Source organism: Marmota marmota, unplaced genomic scaffold (genome assembly GCF_001458135.2).
Source record: "Marmota marmota marmota unplaced genomic scaffold, marMar, whole genome shotgun sequence".
Lineage (NCBI taxonomy): Eukaryota > Metazoa > Chordata > Mammalia > Rodentia > Sciuridae > Marmota > Marmota marmota.
Window position 1 is genome coordinate 10,871,870 of NW_026000261.1, and position 23,882 is coordinate 10,895,751.

At 34.1% G+C, this 23,882-nt stretch overlaps 1 protein-coding gene and 1 pseudogene across 2 annotated transcripts in view; both read right to left on the reverse strand.

Annotated features, from left to right (window-relative positions):
• Positions 1–23,882, reverse strand: part of LOC107152501 (transcription elongation factor A protein-like 3) — a 29,817-nt gene that overhangs the window by 1,271 nt on the left and 4,664 nt on the right. The window lies entirely within an intron of this gene.
• On the reverse strand, positions 10,084–11,167 carry LOC125614281 (annotated as a pseudogene).

Genomic DNA, 23,882 nt, shown 5'->3' on the forward strand with positions numbered 1-23,882 from the left:
CCACGTCTGCGCCCGGCCGGTCACGTGAACGTCGCGTCACCCGAGCTCGCACCCCCTCCTGCCTGACCCACCTCACCACCCCCCATCCCTGAGGGGCTGAGAAGATGCGGACAGTGGGGAATGTATGTTGGAAATAGGGTGGGGGGAGGGAAGACTTCTTAACTCCAGGTGCTTTACCTGGTGCATCTCACCACATCGTCGTACAGCATACCTCTCAGATGCCCATTAAAGTTGTGACAGCTGATCAGAGAGCATATCCGATTTTGTTGAGAGCGCTCAGCTCCTGAACCCCAACAACTGGTTTTCAAAACCAGCTCTGCCTGATTCTAGAGCCCGGTGGTTTCTCTGGGAAGCTGAGCTGCCACCCTGAACTGCAGCGTTCCCTAGGGTTCTGTCCTGGGCCTCCTTTCTCCTCAAGTTCTCTCTAGCTGGGTGTTCTCATTCGTTTGCCTCTAAAAACTGAACTCCCAAATTTGCATCTCCATATTTTCTCCCCAAACCTCAGATTTATTTTTCCTTTCTCACCAAAAATAATAGTGTTTACTGATACCCTTTCTAACATACCATATGAAATACGTTTAAGTATTCACTAATATCATAGTTGAGAAGTAGTATCTCAATGGCTTTTCCTTTTGCCTTTCTCTATGTTCAAGGGCAATTTAAATATCTTTCTGTGTGCATTGTCTATTCAGGGCTTTTCCATATTTTTCTAGTGAGAATTTATACATTAACTTTATTAAACCTGTTGTATATGTTGCAAATATTACCTTCTAGTTTGTCAGCTGTGCTTTGGCTTTGCTTATGGCATTTTCTGCCGTGCATTGAAAAATGTAGTCAAATATATCAAGCGTTTCTCACCTCTACGCTTTCATTCATAATTAAGAAATCTTTTCCTACTTATGGTCAGAGAAGTATTAACCTGTGTTTTCTTCTCATATGCATATTGTTTTGTTTATATTTAGAGTTTATACTTGTGTATGGTATGAGGTATGGATCTCCACTCCACAAGGCCAATGTTTTTTGTTTTTTTTTTAACTAGTTTCTCAGTTGTTCCTGCATCATTTATTTAAAAGTCCATCTTTGCCCCTGTGATTTGAGATGCTACCTTTATTACATGCTAAATTTTCATATGTATTTGGGAAACTTTCTGGGCTTTTTATTCTATTGCATTGGTGTGTTTGATATTCATACTACCAGTTTGAATTATAGATGATTATATTAAGTTCACATATCTGGAAGAGCTACTACCCCCAATAATTTTTTCTTTTTCAGATTTTCCCTATATGTTCTTGCATATTTACTTTTCCGTCTGAACTTTAGAGTCAACTTGATTCAGATACATTTTAAATAACTATTAGACATATCCACTCAGATATTCCTGGAATACCTCAAATTCAATGTCCCCAAGTGATTTCATCATCTTTCATTTCCTTTCTTCCCACACAATCTCCCTCTCTTCTTTCCTTTATCTTAGTTGATGGTCGCAGAAACCACACAGTTGCCCATGCAAAAGTCTGGGAATCATCCCTGATTCCCTTTTTCTCCCTGTGACCAAGTACAGTCACATGTTACTTGATAATGGGCATACATTCTGAGATTTGTATCAATTGGCAATTTTGGCATTGTGCAAACATCATATAAGGTATTTATATAAAATAGGATAACTACAGTGTCATTAGGTGACATAATCTTATGGAATCACTATTATATATGAAGTCCATCATCTATCAAAATATCATTATGTGGCACATAATTATACTCTTACAAATCCTTTTCGTTCTCCCCCATTTCTACTCTTACTGTGCACTTTCAGACAACCAACTCCTCTTTCTTGGCCCATAGTGTCAGGTCCCTTTCTGGTTTTAGTATCTCAAGTCTTACTGTCCTCTAATATATTCATTTTTCTAAAATATTTTATATCATATTGTCTCCATACCTTTTCCTGTTCCATCTTTATTACAGCTCTTGAAGCAACTATTGGTAATACATTATCTCTCATTCAGAAGCTATTCTATAGGTCAGGTTAAAAAGGGTCCCTGTCCTTAGTTTGATTATATTCAAATCAATTTTTAGTCATTATTGAAGATCTAAAGTAAATTTTGAATTTTGTTGAGATAATTGATAAGAAATATGTCTTTTGGATGTTTAGACAATTAGGAGGCCAGATTTCCAGATGGGATGACTCAGTCTTACAAAGCTGTGAATTCTATCTACCCATCTTAACACGTGAGAGCTTCTAATAATAAATAATTAAAACAGTGTGGTACTGGTTTATCTTCTAGTAGAAGATAAGAATGCTCTTCTACACTCCTAGGTTTTAATGCACTTTTAATATGTGGATAAGGTAGCATTTCAATATAGTGCCAAAAAACTGGCCTATTCAGTACATTGACATTTTGCTCTAACTTCATAGCCCAGGACCCTAAACCTAAGGAGATAATTCATCTTTGTTATCATCATCATCAAGAGGTTTTGTTGTTATTTTATGTGCATCACATCATATGGTTACCATATTACATACACTTTGACAGCCAGTCTCATTATTTACTGTGGAGGTCAAGAACTAAAATACCAGCTTTGCAACTTATTGGTTGTGTGAACTTGGAAAAGTTCCTAAAACTCCATGAGCCTTAGTTTTCTTATCTGGAAAGTTGGAATAACATTATCAGCATCAGAGGATTATTGTGAATTCTAAACAAAAATGCTTATAAAAGTGTTCAACATATAGTAAGTAGATCTTTAAAAAATGTTGTTTGGAACCTCATCTCGAACTCCCATTAAAGATATAATTTTGTAGTAAGAGGAACTAATATATATAATATGAGCTTCAGTGACATCAGATCAACAGATGATTGGATAGGAGAAAAACACACTGCACTATCAATGACTCTTCTGCCCCATTATGTTACCTTCTAGATGAACATCTGGGAAGCACAGGTATATGAGAAACAGAAATACAAGTTACTGTGGATGCTGCTTCTATTTGGACCAAATACTGGAATCAGGAGATCCCTTTGAGTTTCCAGAGGAAAAAAAAATCACTACTTTGTGTCCTTGAGTAAGTCACTTCCATTGTGTTGCCTCCACATCTGAAACACATGAAAATAATAATACATCTTGGGCCCTCAATAAAATGCAGTCATAAGGATTTCTTATACATCCACCAGAGTATGCGAGGATGGGGGAGGCACAAAGACCAATCACAAAGAAACAGTACTTTTCCTCTGGAGACCTCTGGGACATTCACCATTACTGACTGCTTGCTAAGTGTCTTGAATGGAGACAGCTGCTTTATATAGGTCAGTGGGGTAATAAGGTGCCCTCTCACCAATCTGTGAAGTAAGGATTCATTGCCTCATTGAATCAATTAGGAACCTGAGGCTCAGTGTTTATTCACAGTTAAGAATTTTTTAAATTATTATTATTATTTTATTGGCAGTTCTGGGGATGGAACCCCAGGCCTTGAGCACACTAAGCTATCTCCCTATCCTGTTTAAGAGTTTAAGTTTACACAAGCTGGATAGTGCCAGTCATAGAATGAGGCTGTCTCTATGTTCCTCTGTTATCTCCCATTTTCTCAATTTCTTTCTCTGTTGGGTGATGAGTTAATATTTATTTCTTCAGGAGCCTAAGGATGCCTAGCACTTCCTTGCATCCCTAAATGGAAAGGGCACAACCTTGTTGGAAGATATGCTCTCTCAGTAGGCAGAAAATTTCTTTACATGAGGCCATCTGTGGAAAGGGCTAAAGGGAAGGATGGAATCTTGGGTCAGCAGGGGCTCAAAGAAGACAATGGTGATATTGGTCTGAAATATACAGAGAAAGCTTTCAAAAGGAAATGGGGGCTGGGGATGTGGCTCAAGCAGTAGCGTGCTTGCCTGGCATGTGCGGGCGCTGGGTTTGATCCTCAGCACCACATAAAAATAAAATAAAGATGTTGTGTCCACCGAAAACTAAAAAATAAATATTAAAAAATTCTCTCTCTATCTCTCTTTTAAAAAAAAAAGGAAATGGACCTTGACCTAAGCCCCAGAAGATGGTCAGGATATAGAAAGAGGGAGGGAGCAACTAGCCTGTTTTGACTACAAATCCCAACCTGACATTAATTAACTTTGCCTATCTTTACAAAAGGATCAGGTAACGTCAACTTGAAATCAAAGTATCATCTGATTTTTCTCTCCCAGTCAACAAGTCCCCTTCTTGCTTCAGGGTATCTCCTTAATCTATAACTACCTTAAAACCTCATAATCTCATGTCTGAACTCTATAATAGTTCCTTCTTTAGTTTTCCTGCTTCCTTACCTACCCACTTCCATTCCAATAAATTTTGTATATTACCATCAAGTTAAACTTGACTCTCCCCCAGTTTCAACATGTTATTATCCTGCTCGAAGGCCCTGAATGGCAAGCCTATCACTTACAGAGCAAAACTTATTCTCTTAATCCTAACATTAAGCATCATCAGAATTGTGCCCCAGGACACACATTCATGTACTAGTCATGTACTTCTCTGCTTTCACTACTTGTGACCCAAGCACACTATATTTGTTTCTTATTGTCCTTACATGCCATTTTCTTCCTGCTACCTGCTCTCTTATTCTTCCCAGATCCTGGTCCTTCTCATTATTAGAGGTCTGGTATTCATCCTCTTTCATTCGTCCTTTGAAACCCCCCAGCTGGAAGTGATCTTTCTCTTCTCTGTGCCTACTGCACATAGGGTCTACACCCTCATGTGGCCTTTAACAAAGGCTACCTTGTACCCATCTCTCCTCCTCCTCTTCCTTCTTGTTGTCCCTCCCCACTCTCTCTGTAGAAAGAGTTAGCTCATCAGAAAGGTGGTCAGATGTAGCAGATCAAATGTGATCTTATCCTGCATTACAGGTCTCTATGCTGGTACATGGTGATTTACTCAGAAATCTGTCTCAGAAGTAGCTGTTTACCTATTGGCTCACAGCTTAATCTGCTTTCTGAGTGCACAAAAATTGGAGCAGATGGAGGTTTTTGTTTGTTTGTTTTGCTTTTTTTTTTTTTTTTTTGGTACTGGGGATTGAATCCAGTAGCACTTAACAACCAAGCTACATCCCCAGCCCTTTTTATTTTTTTATTTTGAGACAGGGTCTCACTATGTTGTGCAGGCTAGCTTCAAATTCCCAGGCTCAAGTGATCATTCTGGCTCAACCTCCCAAGTAATTGGGACTACATACATATGACACCAAGCTGGACATGTATTTTGGGTTTACATCATCTAGATTGACTAGTAAACTTTAAGATATGAATATAGATTATTATAGTGATTCCAGACAGTAAGCACACTTACGGCCCTGACCAATGCAAACAAAATATTCCATCATCCTAGGCCTAAAGTTAATCCAGTAAGTAATTGCTCAAGTATAATATCCAGAAATCAGAAATAACCAGAGGTACAAGAAAAAAGACATTATGAGTAATAAGTAGTAGAGACAACAGGCAGCACAAACAGATCCATGAGATTTGAATTACTTGATTATGACTATTAAACCATAAAGCTTAGAGTATTTGGTTATGCAAAATCTAATCTTGAAGATTTCAACAGGGAACTCAAAATCAGAAAATTTGAAAAATAAGCAAAGAGAAGTTATTTTAGTAAACAACTTACAAAACTTAGCTGAAATTAGTAACTAAATAGATGGTTTAACAGGAGTTATGCAGCTTGAAATTAAAGAACTAGAAATGGTGTTCAGAAGAAACTTACCCATAAAGCTGCACAGAAAGAAGATGAGAACTAATAGAAGGGAAGTTATGAGATGTAGAAGAAAAAAAAACATAAGATTGAACATGTTCAACTGAACTTTCATAAGAAAAAGATAAATGGAATTGTTCAGAAGCAATCTCCAAAAATATTATGGCTGAAAAATTTTCAAAACAAATGAAAGATGCTGATATATAGATCCAAGAGTCCCAACATATCCCAAAGAGAAACTTACACCAAATGCACAGTACAGCAATCTTCCCTTACCTATGGTTTTGTTTTTAGTTACCTCCAGTCAATCATAATTCAAAAACATTAAATGGAATATTCCAGAAATAATAAGTTTTAGATTGCCTGCTGTTCTGAGTAGCACAATGAAATCTCAGGCTATCCCACTCCATCCCTTTCTCCAGCACATCCATGCTATATATTATATCCATCTGAGTCACTTAGTCTCATTTATCAAATCTACTGTTATGGTATCACAGTGCTGTGTTCAAGTAATCCTTATTTTACTTAATAGTGAACCCAAGGCACAAAAGTAGTGATTACTGCAATTCAGACATGCCAAAGAGAAGACATAAAGTACTTCCCTGAAGTGAAAAGGTAGGAGTTCTCAACTTAACTTAATAAGTAAAAATATCATGTGCTGGGCTAGGGTTGTGGCTCAGAGGTAGAGCGCTCGCCTAGCACATGAGAGGCCCTGGGTTTGATCCTCAGCACCACCACATAAAAATAAATAAATAAAGGTATTGTGTCCAACTTCAACTAAAAAATAAGTATTTAAAAAATATCATATACTGAGGTTGCTAAGATCTATGGTAAGAATTAATCTTCTATCTATGAAATTTTGGAGAAAGAAAAAGAAATTCATGCTAGTTTTACTGTTGCACCTCAACAGCAAACATTATGGCCACTGTACATGGTAAGGTGCTTAGTTAAATTATAGAAAAAACATTAAACTATGAGGTTTGGTACTACCTACTGTGTTAGATCTGGGTTTTGGAACATGTCCTCTGAAGATGGGGGTGGGGGTACTAATGTAGTGCATTTGTAGAGAATCAAAGACAAATAGAAAATTTTAAAGTAGCCAGAAAAAATAGATTATGCCTTGAAAGAAACAATTTAGACTGATTGCTGATTTCTCAACAGTAACAATGGCAACATGAAGAAAGTCAAATATAGGTTGTGTTTTCCAAAAAAAGTGCCATCCTAGACATTGATAACCATCAATAATACACTTCAGAAATTAAGGTGAAATAAAGACTTTTACAAATAAACAAAAAGTGAGAATGCTTGACACCAGCAGGTATGAAGTAAAGGAAATCCTAGAGAACACTTTTCAGATAAAAGGAAAATGATCTCAGATGAAAGATTGGAGAGGGAAGGGATATGAAGCAATTAAAAAAATAAATATCTACATAAATTTAAATCAATACTTATAAAACAATAATATTATCATATTGCTAATCCATTTTGACAAAAATATGAGTTAAGAGGGTGAGATTAAAAGTATTTAAAATGTAATATTTGGGGAGTGTGTAAATTATAATAAATCAAAGAAGTCTCTATTCCTATTTGATAATAGTTTGTTATGAATATATTCTGAACATACTAAATTATATCTATTCATGTTTTGAGATAATCATATAGTTAGACTTTATTCTCTTAATATAATGAATTATATCAATTGATTTTCAAATGTTATTTCTATCTTTCAACTCTTGAATACTTTAACTTGTTTTCAGTATATTATTCTTTTCATAAATGGTAGAATTTTTTCTCCTATAGGATTTTTTTTTATCAGCTATGTTAACAAGAAAGATTGGCCTGGATTTTTCCTTTCCCATAATGGCCTTGTTAAAGTATAAGTATTAGCATTTGATAGGCCAAGAATGCATGCTTTAAAATGATCCTAAAGAGAAAACTATCTGGGAGTGGTGATGGATGCCTGTAATCCTAGCGACTCTGGAGACTGAGGCAGGGGGATTGAAATTTCCAGGCCAGCCTCAGCAACATAGCAAGACACTGTGTCAAAAAGGACTGAACTTGGGTTGGGGTTGTGGCTCAGTGGTAGAGTGCTCACCTAGCATGCACAAGGCACTGGATTCGATCCTCAGGACCACATAAATGTAAAATAAAGATATTGTGTCTACCTAAAAAACTAAAAAATAAATAAAATTAAAAAAAAAGAAAAAAAAGGACTGAACTTAGATTTGGGGTTGAAGTGCATGTGTGCGCACACCACACACATACACACACACACACACACACACTCATGTACACATAATATGCTACTTGAGATTTGACATCATGCAAGTGTCTTTCTTTGTCTAAGCATCATTTTCTTCATATTATTTTAAAAATTATATTAATTATAACTTACCTTTTTCCATAGAGTTTTGAGATGATCAAGTGAATTTCATGGATAGAAAATTGTTGTAATTAATGTGGATGTTATTATTATGATAATTATGCAGCAAAACTGGATATGATTTGCATCATGTTATGAAAAAGTGCTTCACATTGGTGATCCAAAAACACTACTTTGGCAGGACATTTTCCAAACTACTTTCCCCAATAATCTGACCTGACCATTGAACTTAACATATTTCAAGTTATTCTTTAATTCAGCAAATCTTGGCTGAATGAATAAATGATGCTACCAAAAAAGGACTGGAGATGTAACTCAGTGGTAAACTGCCCCTAGGTTCAATTCCCAGCACCTATATATGAAGGAAAACTAATATGAATCATATGAGATAAACAGAAGGAACTTGATACAATGATCAATTTATACCTATTACTATCAATAATCACAGTAATGCAAATGGTCTACGTGTAACAAATTAAAAACAAAGATTTTTAGACTGGAAAAAAGCCCAACTATATGCTCCTTACAAAAGACAAACCTGAGGGACTAGTGAGGTAGCTCAGTGGTAGAGAATGTACATGCTAAGGCCCTAGGTTCAATTCTCAATAACAAAAAATAAAATTAAAAAAAAGACAAACCTGAAAGATGAAGATTCATGAAGATTGAAAGTAAATATATAGAAAAATCATAACATGGAAAGACTAATCAAAATAAAGCCATTGGAATTATATTAATAATAAAATAAACTTTAAAGCAAACAGAATTAGAAGAGTTAAGGAGTGTCACTTCATTATAATATTTAAATATTTTTATGCATTTATTAACTTGATCTCAAAACAAAATTTTTAAAATTTCCAGAATTACAAGGATAAATAAACAATTTTTCTATATTATCGTTAACACCCTTCTCTCTGTAACTGATAAAAAGACAAAAATCAGTAGGGATACAAATTAAATGAACAAAATCATGAGTAAATTTGACCTACAGTGACATTTAAAATGCTGAACAATGACAGCACTCTGCATATTTGTTTAAAATGAATGCAAATCATTTACTAAAATTGAATAGATTCTAGGTTATAAAATAAATCTTAACAAATTAAAAAAAAAACTGAAATAAGGGGATTGAGAATTTAGTTCAGTGGCAAAGCACTTGCATAGCACATGCAAGGTCCTAAGTTTGGTCATTGGCCCCGAAAAAAAACCAATAACCCTGAAATAATATAGAGTAACTTCTTTGTCACAGTGTAATTAAGCAAGAATCAATAGTAAAAATAATTACAAAATGTTTGGAATTTGAATAACAAATTTGTCCAATGAAAAATTTTAAAATGTTTGGAGTGAAGGGTAATTAAAATTACATATCAAACATTATTTGGAAGAAAAAAGCTTGAGGACTATAACTGAATCATACCTAGAGAGATATTTATAACATGAAGTACACATATTAGAATAGAAGAAACACTGAAAATCAATGACCCAGGCAACTAGCTTCAGAATATGGAAACAGAAAACAATCTATACCAAATGAGTTAGAGGCAAGGAGACATAAATCTACAAGCAGAATTTAATGAAATAGAAAACAGACATATAATAAAACACATCAACAAAACTAAAGTTGGTTATTTAGTAAATGATAATAAAAGTAATAAATACATAGTCTGACCTGTGATAAAATGAAAATGAACAAATAATAAATGGCAGGAACAAAAATTGAAGTATTTCCTCAAAACCTACATATTTAAAAATATATTAAAAATAATTTTATGTCAATAATTTCAAATTTTAAATAAAATATATGAATTTCTAATGATATGCATCTTATAAATATTGAAACACAAATAATTAAAAATTCTTATTTATTCTTTAAATATAAAAGAAAAAAATCAAAAATTTAAAATCCTTTAAGATGTTTTCCACCAAGAAAATTTCAGACCCAGATAACTTCTGTAGTGAATACTTCCACACATACATCTTTTTAAAAGGTTTTTACAAATATTGTTTATTTTAATGAAGCTGGTACAGACAATGTCCATTTAAAACCCATATCCCAGGCCAAAAGTACAAATAAAATAAAAGGAGCAGTGTTCTGTTGTATACAGTTCTGCATGAATAACTAACTTATTAACTGCTAATGAAAATTAGAACTTTTCCAGTATCTTCTGACAAGATTTTTTTTTAAATCTTAAAACGTTTTCTCTTCAGTGAAGCCATCTTTGGAGTTAGTTGTTACTCTCCCCATGTCTGTTTGTCTTGACTCCAAAGCTGATATTCCTTTTGGTCCAGACCCTCAGATTTTAAAAGTAGCATCAGGTTAAGGAAAGGTCATTTTCCCACAGTTCAGTTCTCTGAAAAACTTCCATCTCTCACTGAAAGTCAGAGTCCAGGAGTGAAGCAGTCACATGCTAGAACTTCAGGGCCAATTGGAAAGTCATTATAGACAGTCACATTGGTCAGTCTTATTTACCACCAAAAGTCTGAAAATGTACAGTCCTGAAAAAGGTGGCCTCTCTGTAAATACGTGTGATTTTTTAAAAGGAGAGGTCAATATGAAGGGAGCTAAGGTTTGATCACCAAAAACTCAGCACAATGAAAACAAACAATAATGAATAATGAGCGCTAGAATTCAAATTACCAGATGTTTTAAAGAGATGGGTGCCAGTTTTCAATTCCATTTGAACACCATATTACAAAAGAACTATTTTTTTAAATAAAAAATGATTAAGGGAAAATAAAAAAATAAAAGAATATCTAAACCATTGAATGGTTTGTTCCTGATAAACTTCAATCACATCTTCTTCCTCCATTTCCAGTTCTTTTGGAGTATGATTATCAGCAATTCTCTGACCTTCAAATAGAAACCCGAGTGAATTCATTGGAACTCCCTGTCTTTGACAGTGTGATTCTTTGAGTTTCTTGAGATGTGTTGTCATTTTTCACTTTGAAGTGAATCTCACTGCTATCCTGTCCAATTACTTTGTATTTAATTCATTCTCCTTCTTTCTTATCCCCCAAATCCTCAGTTTAAGGTTTTGCCTCCTGATCCGACATGGTGACTGTGGCTTCACCTGGGGGTCTCCGCACAGCAGCTGCTTTGGGTAGGTAGAACCTGGCTCCGGGGTTTACAATCCTTCCACACATACATCTAAGGAAGAAAATAGTATCCATCTAAAAGAGTCTTTCAGATAATTATAGAAGAGGAAATACTCTGAATGCCATTTAAGAGTACAGTATAACCTTAATATCAAACCTAACAAGGCTATTATGGGAAAGGAAAAACCCAGGCCAATCTTTCTTGTTAACATAGCTGAAAAAAAATCCTATATGAGAAAAAATTCTACCATGTATGAAAAGAATAATATACTACAAACAAGTTAAAGTATTCAGGAGTTGAAAGATAGATATAAAATTTGAAAATCAATTGATATAATTCATTATATTAAGAGAATAAAGTCTATATGGTTATCTCAAAACATGAATAGATATAATTTACTAATATTCAGCATGAATTCATAATATAAAACATTATCAAATAGGAATAGAGACTTCCTTGATTTATTAAAATAAATTTGTAAAACACACATAGAAAACATCAAATTCAATGGTGAGAATTGAAATATTTCTCTTTGAAATTAAGAATAAGACAAGGAAGCCCTAGATCTTTTCAAAATATTACTGCAAGTCATAGAAAGTAAAAGAAAAGAAATCAAAACAGAGGAAAGGAAGTATTGGAAAGTCCCACACAGACAAGATGATTTTGTAATTTAGGAAATCTAAAAGAATCTATATGTATATTTTACAATGAATGAGTTTAAGTGCTCAGGATACAACAATATACAAAATTTCAATTTCATTTTTAAAAAAAATAGCTTGAGATATAATTCACAACTCACGAAGTCCACCATTTTAAGATGTGCAATTCCATAGTTTTTGGTATATCCATAAGATTGTGCAATCAACACCACTATCTAATTTTAGAACATTTTTTTTCTCTCCAGGAAAAGAAGTTCTGTAGCGCTTAACAGTGAAACCCCATTTCCTCCCCATCAGGCTCTAGCAACTACTAATGTACTTTCTATCTCTTGGATTTGCCTTGCTGGACATTTGGTATAAATGGAGCATATAACAATTTTTTTAAAAAAGCAAATATTAGTTTTATCAGCACCAATCTCCAAATGACAGTATTCAAATATTTGCTTATAGAACACAGGTGCTGAAGGGAAAATATAATTCGTGACACAGAAACCATATTCTACAGTTAATTTAGAAAAATTGTAAGCATTATGTATTCATTATTATGGTCACTGGAACAATCTGAATGAGATCCTGGCTCTGCCATGTAATAATGATTTGACCTTGAACAAGGTGCCTAAAGTCTTTCTGCACCTCAGTTCCCTCAATTTATAATGAAAACAATAACATAATCTATCTCATAGGATTATTACAAAAATTGACATATTTAGGTCATTAGAGAGTGCCAACAGGAAATATTAGCTATTTTTCAATGCTCCATAACCAATGCCAATATCTAATAATTAAGTATAACACAATCCAATCAGGGGATAAAAAAGGATTAGTTTGTTTTCAAATAATTGGAAAAAGTAAAAAGGAGACTACAAAACTAATTTCAACAGAATCTATTCTTTCTTCTTTAAGAGTCATTGAATACTTAAATACTCTTTCTGTCTTTTAAATTTTAATTGTCATATTATTATTGTACAAATTTGTAGGACACAAAGCAATGCTTTGAAAATATGTATACACTATTTGATCAGTGTATTTAGCATATTCATCACCTCAAATGGGACAAACAGAGAAAGAAATCAAATCTTATCACTCAAGAAAACCACCAAAACACAAAAATGGGGAAGAAAAGAATAAAGGATATACAAAATAATCAGAAAATAATTAACAAAATTACAGGAGTAAATTCTTTTTTAAAATTTGTGCTTATTAGTTATACATGACAGTAGAATGTATTTTGACACATTATACATATATGGAGTATAACTTCCCATTCTTCTGGTTGTACATGATGTGGAATTACATGGGTCACATATTCATATATGCACATAGGAAAGTAATATCCAATTCATTCTACTATCTTTCCTATTCCCATTCCCCTTCCTTCCCTTAATTCTCCTTTGTCTAATCCAAAGTACTTCTATTCTTTCCTACTCCCCTTATTGTGAGTTAGCATCCACATATGAGAGAGAACATTCAGCCTTTGTGTTTTAGGGACTGGCTTATTTCACTTAGCATGATAGTCTCCAGTTGATCCCTTTACTGGCAAATGCCATAATTTTGTTCTTTTTAAAATATTTTTAGTTGTAGTTGGACACAATACCTTTATTTCACTTATTTATTTTTATGTGGTGCTGAGGATCCAACCCAGGGTCTTGCACGTGCGAGGCGAGCGCTCTACCACTGAGCCGCAACCCCAGCCCAATTTTATTCTTCTCTATGGCTGAGTAATATTTCATTGTGTATATATACCACACTTTCTTTATCCATTCATCTGTTGAAGTGCACCTAGGCTGGTTCAATAATTTAGCTATTGTGAATTGAGCTGCTATAAACATTGATGTGGCTACGTCACTGTGTTATGCTGATTTTATGTCCTTTGGGTATAAACCTAGGAGTGGGATAACTGGGTCAAATGGTGCTTCCATTCCAAGTTTTCTGAGGAAACTCCATACTGCTTTCCATAGTGGTTGCACCAATTTGCAGTCCCACCAGCAATATATGAGTGTTGCTTTTCCCACACATCCTTGCCAACATTTAATGTTACTTGTATTATTGATAATTGCCATTCTGACTGGAGTAAGATGAAATCTCAGTGTAGTTTTAATTTGCGTTTCTCTAATTGACTAGAGATGTTGAACATTTTTTCATATATGTGTTGGCCAATCATATTTTTCCTTCTATAAAGTGCTTGTTCAGTTCCTTTCCTCATTTATTGATTGGGTTATTTGTGGGGTTTTTTTGGTGTTAATGTTTTGAGTTTTTTGTATATCCTAGAGATTAATGCTCTGAGGTGTGGGTGGCAAAAATTTTCTTCCATTCTCTAGGTTCTCTCTTCACAAGAGTAAGTTCTTACACGAAAATAATAGCCTTGAATGTAAAAAGGAATTAAATCCCCTAATTAAAAGATAGATGAGTGGATATAAAAAAAAAGAAGAAGAAAACAAGGACCCAATTATTTGCTGCCTATAAGAAACTCATTTCACTGTTACACACACAAATAGACTGAAAGCAAATAGATGGAAATAGATATTCTATGCCAACAGACACCAAATGTGAGCAGGAGTGGCTATACTTACAACAGATGAAATAGACTTTAGGTCAAAAATTGTAAAAGAGACAAAAGAGAAATGAAAAAGAGAGAAATTCATCCAGACAATATAGCCATTGTTAAATATATATGCGCCCAACACTGGAGCACCCAAATACACAAAGCAATATTATTAGATCTACAAGGAGAGTTAGATTCTAATACAATAAAATTTAGGGATTTTAACACCCCAGTTTCAACAATGAACAGATCATCCAGGCAGAAAATCAACCGAAAAAAATTTAAATTAAATCATATCTAGCAGACATTTACAGAACACTTCATTCCACAGCTACAGAATATGTATTCTTTTCATTAGTACAAGGAAAATTCTCCAGGATAGACCAATTGCAGTTCTTTTTTTATTTATAACAATTGCAGTTCTTAATCAGCAAAATAATTGCAAAATAGAATTTTTAAATCCAGTACATGATATTCAAAACTTATATGGTAAAAAACATTACTGAGAAAAATGGAATGCCTAACTAAATGGAAGATATACCATAGTCATGGACTGGATAACTCAATATTAAGAAAATGGCATTTTCTATTAACTAACTAATCATATGTTTAATTTGATCCTAAATAAAACTCTTCCTTCCTACTCTCCTTTAATCCTTTCTGCCTTTCATGGACCTTAATAAGCTGTTTCTAAAGTATATATAAAAATGCAAAAAGTTAAGAATAGACTAAACATTATTGAAAAAAACTAATTTGGAAAGATTTTGTTCATCAAATATGAATACTAATATAAAGTCTAAATATCAATACATATTATTAAGTCCTAGTAATTTAGTGTGATGTTAATTCAAGGATAGCCAAAGAGACCAATGGAATCGAATAGATACCATAGAATAGAATAGAATAGAAACATATTCATGCATTATGGATCTTTGATTTATAATAAAATTGGGGAAGAGGATAACTATTTAACAAATAATGCTGAGTAAACTATATGCTCATGTGGAAAATATAAATCTTGACTCCTGCCTCACATCACAGTGTAGTTAATATTATGTAATATTATGTGTTAACTTGACTGGGCTATAGGGTGCTCAGACGTTTATGCAAACATTATTTTGAGGTGTTCTGGATAAGATTAGTATTCGAATAATTAAAATAGATTGCCTTCTTTAATGTGGGTGAGTCTCAGCCAATCAATTAAAGACATGAACAGAATACAAAACCTGAGTTAGAGAGGTCTTCTCTTGATTAATTGCTTGAGCTGAGAACTTACACCATGGCTTTCCTGTATCTCTAGCTTTCTGAATGTAAATCTTTAGAGAGAGAACACCAATACAATACACAGAAACCCACTTCTGGTCAATTGTACATGAATCTCTAGAAAAAATATAACAATCTTCATAATTATGAAGTAGGAAGAGACTTTTTAAATTGGACACAAATGTGTTGATTATAACAGAAAAAAATGAGAACTCTGATTAGGCTGAGGTAAGATTTTCCATTAGTCAAATGACACCATTGAGAGAGTAAAAAAATATGCTACAGAGTGGGTGAACTATTTGCAATATATTTCACTGACAAAGAGCTCAGATATAAAATATATACATTAAAAACTGCTATAAAGCAATGTGGAAACATATAAAAGCCAATAATGGGACAAAAACCATATGAGAATAATATAATCACTAAGGATATCCAGCCAGACATGGTGGTGCACACCAGAATCCCAGTTACTCTGTAGGCTGAGGCAGGAGGATCACAGTTCAAGGCCAGCCTGGGCAACCTAGTGAGATCCTGTCTTAAAACCAAAAATAAAAAGGAGCCGGACTCCGTGGCACATGCCTGTAATCCCAGCAGCTCAAGAGGCTGAGATAGGAGGATCACAAGTTTAAAGCCAGCCTCAGCAATGGCAAAGCCTTAAGCAACTCAATGAGACCCTGTCTCTAAATAAAATACAAAATAGGGCTGGGGATGTGGTTCAGTAGTTGAGTGCCCCTGGGTTCAATTCCTGGTACTAGAAAAAAAGTACTGGGGGATGTAGCTCAGTGGTAGAGCACCCCACTATCCCCCCATCCCCACAAATGAAGGTACTGGGCTGGGTTTGTGGCTCAGTGATAGAGTGCTTCCTAGCACATGTGAAACACTGGGTTTGATCCTCAGCACCACATAAAATAAATAAATAAAGTAAATGTATTGTGTCCATCTGCAACTAAAAAAAATTGAAAAATGAAGATACTCAAATCATCAAAAATATATGAAAATGTGCTCAACTTCATTATTTATCAATGAAATTAAAATAACAAGTGATGATGAGAATATAGAAAAGTGAGAATTCGTTACTGCTGATAAGAGTGTAAATTGATACAAGCACTTTGGAAAAGTTTGATGTCATCTATTAAAGTTGAATATGTAACTCCACTCATAAATAGCTTCCTAACAGAAATATGCACACACATAAACCAAGATACATAAATGACAATGTACATGTCATCATTATTTATAAAATTTAAAACTGGAAATAACCCAAATGTCCATAAAGAGTAAAATAATAGTATAAATTGTGTTATTTTTACTAACAGTACACTACACATCAATGAAAATAACATAATATTTTAACATAAACATGGATTAATATCATAAGCGTAGTGTTTTAGCTTGGGATGCTATAATAAAATACCTGGACTGAGTGGCTTATAAACAACCAAAATTAATTTCTCATAGTTTTTGAAGCTGGGAAATGCAAGATCAGAGGCTAACAGGTTTGATACCTGGTGAGAACATACTTCCTTATAAATGACACTCTTTTTACTGTAACCTTAAGTGTCAGAAGGTTAAGGGATCTCTCTGGGGTCCTTTTTTAATATAAGGGCACTAATCTCATTCATGGAGGCTATGTTCTCATGACCTAATCACCCTCCAAAGGCCTCTGTCTCCCAACACTATCACCTTGGAAATTAGGAGTTCAGCATATGAATTTGGAGAGGGCATAAAGATTTGGTCCAATTCACATGCTATTTAATAAAATATGCCAGCCATAAAAATATGTGCTACATAATTCCAATTATATGAAGTTAAACAATTGATAAAACTAAACTATACTGCCTAAGTCATAAAATATAAAGAAAATTAATGATTAACACAAAATTCAATATCATTATTATCTCTAGTGGGGAGGGAAGTTGGAATGATTGAGAGAGGATATCAGTAGTATCTCTGGGGTGTTAATGTTATTTTATTTCTTGATATGAGTGGTTGTAATCCAGGTTTTCATTATGTAATAAATAATTTAGCTCTATATTTTATGTATATGTGTGACTTTGAATGTGTGCCTTCATGATAAAATGTAAAATTGCAGAACTATGAGAAATAAATCCACAACCATCATGAGATATTAACATATGTCTATCAATAATTGATAGAACAAAGCTGGGTGTAATAGTTCACATCTATATCTAGGGAAGCTGAGGCAGGAAGGTTGCATGTTCATAGTTAGTCTGAGCAAATTAGCAGGACGTTGTCTCAAAAATAATATTAAAAATGGATGGGGGTGTTGGGGTTCTGGTTCAGTAGTAGAGCACTTGCCTAGCATGTGTGAGGCACTGGGTTTGATTCTCAGCACCACATATAAATAAATGAATGAAAATAAAGGTCCATCATATGTAAAAAAAAAAAAACAATTGATGGGGATGTAGCTCAGTAGCAAGGCACTTGCCTAGAATGTGCAAGGCCCTGGCCTCAATCCCCAGTACCACCCAAAACAAAATAAAACAAGCAGATATAAAAATCTGAAATGATAAAGATTGAAGCAATTCAAGTACTAAACTCTCCTAAGGACATACATAGAACAATGTAGAAATAGTATTGGAACTTGGTTTGACTCAATAATCCATGATATTAGACAGCTTGATTGCTATTCTTTCTATGTGCATTACTATCTTTCTTATATCTGCATTACCAGTTTATGAGTTGTGTACTTGGTGGTGGGGAAGAGTCAGCTACTTTGGGCTCCATTTTGAAGGGAAAAAAGACACAGTTGGTACTGAAACCCATATCTGTGGCCTCCAAGGTATTCCTGGTACACTTGAAGATAAGCCTGTATAATTCAAGAGGGTGTTGTCCCTGTACCTCAAAGCTTTCTTTATAACAAATGTGTACCCTCTAAGGGAATGATTTTTATGAGAGCCTTTTCTTGGAGCTGTGGTGGACTGTTAGTTACCCCAATCCATTGCCCTCTGACTTTCTGTATCATCTAAAATGAAATTAGGATATGTTTTTAAAAAAAGCCTTGTGAAGGTCTTTAACTTGTGTTAAAGAAATACGTCCATTAAGATGGAAGTTTAATTGGAAGTATATAGAATACCCCCCTTATCTCTTCTCTTACCACCATATTATCAAGGGTCTAGTGTAATAATATTAATTACAATGGAAAAAGCTGCAAATGACTCAGACTCTCTCTGAAGACTACTTAGGAAAGTCCAAAGAAGGGAAACAAGAACACTGAAAAATCTAACACCTATAATAACAGCAAAAAGGAATCAAAACCCAACTCCTAGCCAGATTAACATAAATCCTTCCACTAGAGGCCTATTTACCTCAGTTCCTATTATCTGATATGACACATCTGATTTTAATGACAAAATAATAAAACACTACAAAAGATAAGACAAAAAGATCTGAAGGGATAAAGCAACATGAGAACCAGACTCACATATGATACAGTGTTTGAAATTATAAGTCAAAGAATTTAAAATAATTCGTGCACTAATGAAAAAAGCAGACAACGTAAAAGAATAGATAGGCAATATAGCCAGAGAGATGAAAACTCCAATAAAGACTCCAAAGAAAAATCTAGCTATAGAAATCATGAGATTTCTACAAGAAAAGAGTAGAGTGAAATATTTAAAGAGTTGAAAGAAAATAAACCAACCTAAAATTCTATATCTGGCAAAATATCCTTCAAAAGTGAAGAGGAAATAAAGACTTCCTCAGCCAAACAAAAACTGATAAAATTCAACACCAACAAAGTTGCCCTTCAAGAAATGTTAATTTTTTTTTCTTTGGGCAGAAGGAAAAGAATATTGGTCAATGATTAGATGCACATAAAGAATGGAAGAGTACTGGAAACGGAGTAAATGAAAGCAAAGTAACATTTTGTTATTCTTATTCTTAATTGATATAAAAGATAACTGCCTAAAGAAATAATAGCAACAATGAATTGAGTGATTATAGAGTATGAAAAGAATGACATGACAAGTACTCTATATTAAGTCAACTGAACTACAAGCAGATTAAACAGAAGAGTATTATTAGAGAAATCACTAAAACATTTTTTAAAGGAATAAAATTGAGATATCAAGAGAGGAGACAAAACAGAATCATGGCAAATACTGGACACAATGGCACAATCCTGTAACCCCAGTGGCTTGGGAGGCTGAGGAAGGAGAATCATGAGTTTAAAGCTAGCCTCAACAAAAGCAAGGTGCTAGGCAATTCAGTGAGATTCTGTCTCTAAATAAAATATAAAATTGGGCTGGATGGGAATCAACTTAATGAAAGAGGTGAAATATCTATACAATGAAAACTACAGAACCCTAAAGACAGAAATCAAAGAAGACCTTAGAAGATGGAAAGATCTACCTTACTCTTGGATGGGCAGAATTAATATTATCAAAATGAACATAGTACCAAAAACACTGTACAGATTTAATGCAATTCCCATCAAAATCCCAATGGCATTTCTCATAGAAATAGGAAAAAGTAACCATGAAATTTATCTGGAAAAATAAGAGACCCAGAATAGCTAGAACAATCCTTAGCAGGAAGAGTGAAGCAGGTGGCATCAGTATACCAGACCTTAAACTATACTACAGAGCAATAGTAACAAAACCAGCATGGTATTGGCACCAAAACAGACTGGTAGACCAATAGTACAGAATAGAGGACACAGAGACTAACCCACAAAATTACAGTTATCTTACATTAGACAAAGGTGCCAAAAACATACATTGGAGAAAAGATAGCCTCTTCAACAAATGGTGCTGGGAAAACTGGAAATCCATATGCAACAAAATGAAATTAAACTCATATCTCTTACCATGCACAAAACTCAAAGTAGACAAAGGACCTAGGAATTAAACCAGAGACCCTTCATCTAATAGAAGAAAAAGTAGGCCCTAATCTCCATCATGTGGGATTAGGCCCCAACTTCCTTAACAAGACTCCTGTGGAGCAAGAATTAAAATCAAGAATCAATAAATGGGATGGACTCAAACTAAAAAGTTTCTTCTCAGCAAAAGAAACAATCTGTGAGGTGAATAGAGAGCCTAGATTTTGGGAGCAAATCTTTACCCCTCACACATAAGATAGAGCACTAATCTCTAGGGTATATAAAGAACTCAAAAAGCTAAACACCAAAAACAAAAACAAACCACATAACCTAAACAATAAATGGGCCAAAGACCTGAACAGCTGAACAGACACTTCTCAGAAGAGGATATACAATCAATCAGCAAATAGATGAAAAAATGTTCATCATCTTGGGGCTGGAGCTGTGGCTCAGCGGTAGAGTGCTTGCCTAGCACATGTGAGGCGCTGGATTTGATTCTCAGCACCACATAAAAAAATAAATGAGTAAATAAAATAAAGGTATCTTGTCCAACTACAAATAAACATATTTTGAAAATGTTTATCATCTCTAGCAATTAGAGAAATGCAAATCAAAACTACTCTAAGATTTCATCTTACTCCTGTCAGAATGGCAGCTATTAAGAACACAAACAACAGTAAGTGTTGCCAAGGATGTGGGGAAAAAGATACATTCATACATTGCTGGTGGGACTGCAAATTTGTGTAGCCAATATGGAAAGCAGTATGGAGATTCCTTGGAAAACTGGGAATGGAACCACCCTTTGACCCAGCTATCCCTATCCTCGGTCTATACCCACAGGACTTAAAAACAGCATACTACAGGGACACAGCCACATCAATCTTTATAGCAGCACAATTCACAATAGCTAAACTGTGGAACAAACCTAGACGCCCTTCAGTAGATGAATGGATAAAAAAAATGTGGCATACATACACAATGGAATATTACTCAGCAATAAAAGAGAATAAAATCATGGCATTTGCAGGTAAATGTATGGCATTGGAGAAGATAATCCTAAGTGAAGTTAGTCAATCCCAAAAAAACAAATGCTGAATGTTTTCTCTGATGTAAGGAGGCTGATTCATAGTGGGGTACGGATGGGGGGCATAGGAGGGATAGACGAACTCTAGATAGGGCAGAGGGGTGGGAGGGGAAGAGAGAGGGTATGGGGTTAGAAATGATGGTAGAATGTGATGGACATCACTATCCAAAATACATGTATGAAGACACATATTGGTGTGAATATACTTTATATACAACCAGAGATATGAAAAAATGTACTCTACATGTGCAATATGAATTATAATGCATTCCACTGTCATATATTAAAAAAATCAATAAAAAATAAATAAATTAACAAATAAAATATTTTTAAAAATTGGGCTGGGGATGTGGCTGAATGGTCAAGTGCCCCTGAGTTCAATCCCAGGTACTCCAAAAAATAAATTAAAACCAGAGAAGATAAATGAAGAAATGTCTGGTAACAGAAAACAGTTATAAACATGGTTGATATTAATCCAGATATATTAAGAATCACTTTCAATGAGAATGTCTAGATATACAAATTAAAACCAGAAATAGTCAATGTAGATAAAAAATAAACAAGACCCAAGGGCTGGTGTGGTGTGTAGCTCACTGGTAATAAAGCACATTCCTAATATGTTCAAGGCTCTGGATTTGATCACAGTACTAAAAACAAATAGCAACAAGTTGTCTATAAGAAGCCCACTTTAAATATAATACCTTGGGAGGTTAAACATAAAGTAATGGAGAAAGATATATCATACTATACCATTCAAAAGAAAACTGGAGTACCTATATAATATTTGAATGAGAAGATATCAGAACAAAAAATATTAGGGTTAAAAAGGGACACTACATAATAATGGGATTAATTCTCCAACAACACATCATAATCCCAAAGATGTATACACTTAACAGAGTATCAAAATATGTGAGGCAAAACCTGATACAACTGAAAAGATATACACAAATCCATTATTAGAGTAGACAACTTCAACACCCCCCTGTCAGTAGCTGATAGATTAAGTAGGCAGAAAATCAATAAGGATATAGTTGATCTGAACAACACTATCAATCAACTTGATCTAATTGACCCTTGGCCTAATTTATAGGATATTCCATCCAACAGAAGAATACTATTCCCCCACCAAGCTTACATAGAACATTCGCCACCAAGAGAGACCATGTTCTAGGCCCTAAAATACACCATAAGAAATTAAAAAGAAAGGAAATCAAGAAAGTATGCTCTCAATGTTACTAAAAATCAGTAACATTTAATGTCTGAAAATGAAACAAACTTCTTCATAGTATGAGTGAAAGAATTCCCAAGAGAAATGTAAATGCATTCTGAACTAAATTAAAACATATCAAATTTGTGGGATATAACAAAATCAGTGCTTACAGGATAATTTCTAGCTTAAATGGATATACAAGAAAAGAAGAAGGATCTAAAATCAATAACCAAAGCTTTCACCTCAGGAAAGTAGAGTTCGAAGAGTAATATAAGATATAATGACAATTAGAGAAATCAATGAAATTGCAAATAGAAAAACAATAGAGGAAAGCAATGAAACAAAAAACTCGTTATTTAGAAAGATTAGTAAAATCGATACATCTCTTCCCAGGCAATCCAAGAAAAAAGAAGACAATCTAAATAACTATATCAGAAAGAAAAATTTGGGGTTATCACTACTGATTCCATGGACATTAAGAGGATAATGAAGGAATACTATGAACAATTCTATGCTTATACATTTGTTAACACATATTAAGTTCACCAATTCCTTGAAAGACACAGATTACCAAAACTCACAAAAGGATAAGTAAACCACCTGAATAGACTATTATCTATTAAATAAATTTAATCAATAATTAATAACCTTCCAAAATAGAAATTGCTGGGACCATAAGTTTCAACAATGAAACCTACCAAACATTTAAGAATTAAATAATACCAATTCTTCACAATTTCTTACATAAAATAGGAGCAGAAAGAGCCATTCTTTGAGGCAAGCATTTCTTTAATTCCCAAGCCAGATAAAACATTACAAAAAAGGAAAACTACAGATGAATCTGTCTCATGAAAACAGATGCAAAATCCTCAACAAAACACTGACAACTCAAATGTATAAGAATTATGCTAGGCATTTGGAAATCAAACAATATGATCATAGAATAAAAGATGAAAAAGATATGACCACATCACTTGATGAAGACAAAGCATTTGACAAAATTCAATACAGATTCATGATAATAACACTCAACAAAATAGAATTAGAAAGGAGGTTCCTCAATGTGATAAAAACATCTCC